The sequence below is a fragment of the Leptodactylus fuscus genome, unplaced genomic scaffold (genome assembly GCF_031893055.1).
Source record: "Leptodactylus fuscus isolate aLepFus1 unplaced genomic scaffold, aLepFus1.hap2 HAP2_SCAFFOLD_297, whole genome shotgun sequence".
Lineage (NCBI taxonomy): Eukaryota > Metazoa > Chordata > Amphibia > Anura > Leptodactylidae > Leptodactylus > Leptodactylus fuscus.
This window is the reverse complement of record NW_027440320.1, coordinates 92,501-98,414: the sequence shown is the minus strand read 5'-3', so window position 1 is coordinate 98,414 and position 5,914 is coordinate 92,501.

Sequence of the window (5,914 nt, the reverse complement as noted above, 5' to 3'; positions counted from 1 at the left end):
AGAGGGGAGGGTGAGACGCTCTGCAGAGAATATACAGGGAATACTAGAGGGGAGGGTGAGACGCTCTGCAGGATATATACAGGGAATACTAGAGGGGAGGGTGAGACGCTCTGCAGAGAATATACAGGGAATACGAGAGGGGAGGGTGAGACGCTCTGCAGAGAATATACAGGGAATACTAGAGGGGAGGGTGAGACGCTCTGCACAGAATATACAGGGAATACTAGAGGGGAGGGCGAGACGCTCTGCAGAGAATATACAGGGAATACTAGAGGGGAGGGTGAGACGCTCTGCAGAGAATATACAGGGAATACTAGAGGGGAGGGCGAGACGCTCTGCACAGAATATACAGGGAATACTAGAGGGGAGGGCGAGACGCTCTGCAGAGAATATACAGGGAATACTAGAGGGGAGGGTGAGACGCTCTGCAGAGAATATACAGGGAATACTAGAGGGGAGGGTGAGACGCTCTGCAGAGAATATACAGGGAATACGAGAGGGGAGGGTGAGACGCTCTGCAGAGAATATACAGGGAATACTAGAGGGGAGGGTGAGATGCTCTGCAGAGAATATACAGGGAATACTAGAGGGGAGGGTGAGACGCTCTGCAGGATATATACAGGGAATACTAGAGGGGAGGGTGAGACGCTCTGCAGAGAATATACAGGGAATACGAGAGGGGAGGGTGAGACGCTCTGCAGAGAATATACAGGGAATACTAGAGGGAAGGGTGAGACGCTCTGCAGAGAATATACAGGGAATACGAGAGGGGAGGGTGAGACGCTCTGCAGAGAATATACAGGGAATACTAGAGGGGAGGGTGAGACGCTCTGCAGAGAATATACAGGGAATACTAGAGGGGAGGGTGAGACGCTCTGCAGAGAATATACAGGGAATACTAGAGGGGAGGGTGAGACGCTCTGCAGAGTATATACAGGGAATACGAGAGGGGAGGGTGAGACGCTCTGCAGAGTATATACAGGGAATACTAGAGGGGAGGGTGAGACGCTCTGCAGAGAATATACAGGGAATACTAGAGGGGAGGCTGAGACGCTCTGCAGAGAATATACAGGGAATACGAGAGGGGAGGGTGAGACGCTCTGCAGAGAATATACAGGGAATACGAGAGGGGAGGGTGAGACGCTCTGCAGAGTATATACAGAGAATACTAGAGGGGAGGGTGAGACGCTCTGCAGAGTATATACAGAGAATACTAGAGGAGAGGGTGAGACGCTCTGCAGAGTATATACAGGGAATACATTAGGTGAGATGCTCTGCAGTATGTACAGGGAATACATTAGGTGAGATAATCTGCAGAGTATATACAGGGAATACATTACGTGAGATAGTCTGCAGGGTATATACAGGGAATACATTAGGTGAGACGCTCTGCAGAGTATATACAGGAAATACATTAGGTGAGATGCTCTGCAGGGTATATACAGGGAATACATTAGGTGAGATAGTCTGCAGGGTATATACAGGGAATACATTAGGTGAGATAGTCTGCAGGGTATATACAGGGAATACATTAGGTGAGATGCTCTGCAGGGTATATACAGGGAATACATTAGGTGAGATAGTCTGCAGTATGTACAGGGAATACATTAGGTGAGATGCTCTGCAGGGTATATACAGGGAATACATTAGGTGAGATAGTCTGAAGTATGTACAGGGAATACATTAGGTGAGATGCTCTGCAGTATGTACATGGAATACATTAGGTGAGATGCTCTGCAGTATGTACATGGAATACATTAGGTGAGATGCTCTGCAGTATGTACAGGGAATACATTAGGGGAGATGCTCTGCAGTATGTACAGGGAATACATTAGGTGAGATAGTCTGCAGTATGTACAGGGAATACATTAGGTGAGATGCTCTGCAGGGTATATACAGGGAATACATTAGGTGAGATAGTCTGCAGTATGTACAGGGAATACATTAGGTGAGATGCTCTGCATGGTATATACAGGGAATACATTAGGTGAGATAGTCTGCAGTATGTACAGGGAATACATTAGGTGAGATAGTCTGCAGTATGTACAGGGAATACATTAGGTGAGATGCTCTGCAGTATGTACAGGGAATACATTAGGGGAGATGCTCTGCAGTATGTACAGGGAATACATTAGGTGAGAGTCTGCAGTATATACAGGGAATACATTAGGTGAGATAGTCTGCAGTATATACAGGGAATACATTAGGGGAGATGCTCTGCAGTATGTACAGGGAATACATTAGGTGAGATAGTCTGCAGTATGTACAGGGAATACATTAGGTGAGATAGTCTGAAGTATGTACAGGGAATACATTAGGTGAGATAGTCTGCAGTATGTACAGGGAATACATTAGGGGAGATGCTCTGCAGTATGTACAGGGAATACATTAGGGGAGATGCTCTGCAGTATGTACAGGGAATACATTAGGGGAGATGCTCTGCAGTATGTACAGGGAATACATTAGGGGAGATGCTCTGCAGTATGTACAGGGAATACATTAGGGGAGATGCTCTGCAGTATGTACAGGGAATACATTAGGGGAGATGCTCTGCAGTATGTACAGGGAATACATTAGGTGAGATAGTCTGCAGTATGTACAGGGAATACATTAGGGGAGATGCTCTGCAGTATATACAGGGAATACATTAGGTGAGATAGTCTGCAGTATGTACAGGGAATACATTAGGTGAGATACTCTGCAGGGTATATACAGGGAATACATTAGGTGAGATAGTCTGCAGTATGTACAGGGAATACATTAGGTGAGATACTCTGCAGAGTATATACAGGGAATACATTAGGTGAGACGCTCTGCAGGGTATATACAGGGAATACATTAGGTGAGACGCTCTGCAGGGTATATACAGGGAATACATTAGGTGAGACGCTCTGCAGTATGTACAGGGAATACATTAGGGGAGATGCTCTGCAGTATGTACAGGGAATACATTAGGTGAGATGCTCTGCAGTATGTACAGGGAATACATTAGGGGAGATGCTCTGCAGTATGTACAGGGAATACATTAGGTGAGATGCTCTGCAGTATGTACAGGGAATACATTAGGTGAGATAGTCTGCAGTATGTACAGGGAATACATTAGGTGAGATGCTCTGCAGTATGTACAGGGAATACATTAGGTGAGATGCTCTGCAGTATATACAGGGAATACATTAGGTGAGACGCTCTGCAGTATGTACAGGGAATACATTAGGTGAGATAGTCTGAAGTATGTACAGGGAATACATTAGGTGAGATGCTCTGCGGTATGTACAGGGAATACATTAGGTGAGATGCTCTGCAGTATGTACAGGGAATACATTAGGTGAGATGCTCTGCAGTATGTACAGGGAATACATTAGGTGAGATAGTCTGCAGTATGTACAGGGAATACATTAGGTGAGATGCTCTGCAGTATGTACAGGGAATACATTAGGTGAGATGCTCTGCAGTATGTACAGGGAATACATTAGGTGAGATAGTCTGCAGTATGTACAGGGAATACATTAGGTGAGACGCTCTGCAGTATGTACAGGGAATACATTAGGTGAGATAGTCTGCAGTATGTACAGGGAATACATTAGGTGAGATGCTCTGCAGTATGTACAGGGAATACATTAGGTGAGATAGTCTGTAGTATGTACAGGGAATACATTAGGTGAGATGCTCTGCAGTATGTACAGGGAATACATTAGGGGAGATGCTCTGCAGTATGTACAGGGAATACATTAGGGGAGATGCTCTGCAGTATGTACAGGGAATACATTAGGTGAGACGCTCTGCAGTATGTACAGGGAATACATTAGGTGAGATAGTCTGCAGTATGTACAGGGAATACATTAGGTGAGATAGTCTGCAGTATGTACAAGGAATACATTAGGTGAGATAGTCTGCAGTATGTACAGGGAATACATTAGGTGAGATAGTCTGTAGTATGTACAGGGAATACATTAGGTGAGATAGTCTGCAGTATATACAGGGAATACATTAGGTGAGATAGTCTGCAGTATGTACAGGGAATACATTAGGTGAGATAGTCTGAAGTATGTACAGGGAATACATTAGGTGAGATGCTCTGCAGTATGTACAGGGAATACATTAGGTGAGATGCTCTGCAGTATGTACAGGGAATACATTAGGTGAGATAGTCTGCAGTATGTACAGGGAATACATTAGGTGAGATAGTCTGCAGTATGTACAGGGAATACATTAGGGGAGATGCTCTGCAGTATGTACAGGGAATACATTAGGTGAGATAGTCTGCAGTATGTACAGGGAATACATTAGGTGAGATAGTCTTTAGTATATACAGGGAATACATTAGGTGAGACGCTCTGCAGGGTATATACAGGGAATACATTAGGTGAGATAGTCTGCAGTATGTACAGGGAATACATTAGGTGAGATAGTCTGCAGTATGTACAGGGAATACATTAGGTGAGACGCTCTGCAGGGTATATACAGGGAATACATTAGGGGAGATGCTCTGCAGTATGTACAGGGAATACATTAGGTGAGACGCTCTGCAGGGTATATACAGGGAATACATTAGGTGAGATAGTCTGCAGTATGTACAGGGAATACATTAGGTGAGATGCTCTGCAGTATGTACAGGGAATACATTAGGTGAGATAGTCTGCAGTATGTACAGAGAATACATTAGGTGAGATGCTCTGCAGTATGTACAGGGGAATGCATTAGGTGAGATAGTCTGCAGTATGTACAGGGAATACATTAGGTGAGATAGTCTGCAGTATGTACAGGGAATGCATTAGGTGAGATAGTCTGCAGTATGTACAGGGAATACATTAGGTGAGATAGTCTGCAGTATGTACAGGGAATGCATTAGGTGAGATAGTCTGCAGTATGTACAGGGAATACATTAGGTGAGATAGTCTGCAGTATGTACAGGGAATACATTAGGTGAGATAGTCTGCAGTATGTACAGGGAATACATTAGGTGAGATAGTCTGCAGTATGTACAGGGAATACATTAGGTGAGATAGTCTGCAGTATGTACAGGGAATACATTAGGTGAGATGCTCTGCAGTATGTACAGGGAATACATTAGGTGAGATAGTCTGCAGTATGTACAGGGAATACATTAGGTGAGATAGTCTGCAGTATGTACAGGGAATACATTAGGTGAGATGCTCTGCAGTATGTACAGGGAATACATTAGGGGAGATAGTCTGCAGTATGTACAGGGAATACATTAGGTGAGATAGTCTGCAGTATGTACAGGGAATACATTAGGTGAGATAGTCTGCAGTATGTACAGGGAATACATTAGGTGAGATAGTCTGCAGTATGTACAGGGAATACATTAGGTGAGATAGTCTGCAGTATGTACAGGGAATACATTAGGTGAGATAGTCTGCAGTATGTACAGGGAATACATTAGGTGAGATAGTCTGCAGTATGTACAGGGAATACATTAGGTGAGATAGTCTGCAGTATGTACAGGGAATACATTAGGTGAGATAGTCTGCAGTATGTACAGGGAATACATTAGGTGGGATGCTCTGCAGTATGTACAGGGAATACATTAGGTGAGATAGTCTGCAGTATGTACAGGGAATACATTAGGTGAGATAGTCTGCAGGGTATATACAGGGAATACATTAGGTGGGATGCTCTGCAGTATGTACAGGGAATACATTAGGTGAGATGCTCTGCAGTATGTACAGGGAATACATTAGGGGAGATGCTCTGCAGTATGTACAGGGAATACATTAGGTGAGATAGTCTGCAGTATGTACAGGGAATACATTAGGTGAGATGCTCTGCAGTATGTACAGGGAATACATTAGGGGAGATAGTCTGCAGTATGTACAGGGAATACATTAGGTGAGATAGTCTGCAGTATGTACAGGGAATACATTAGGTGAGATGCTCTGCAGTATGTACAGGG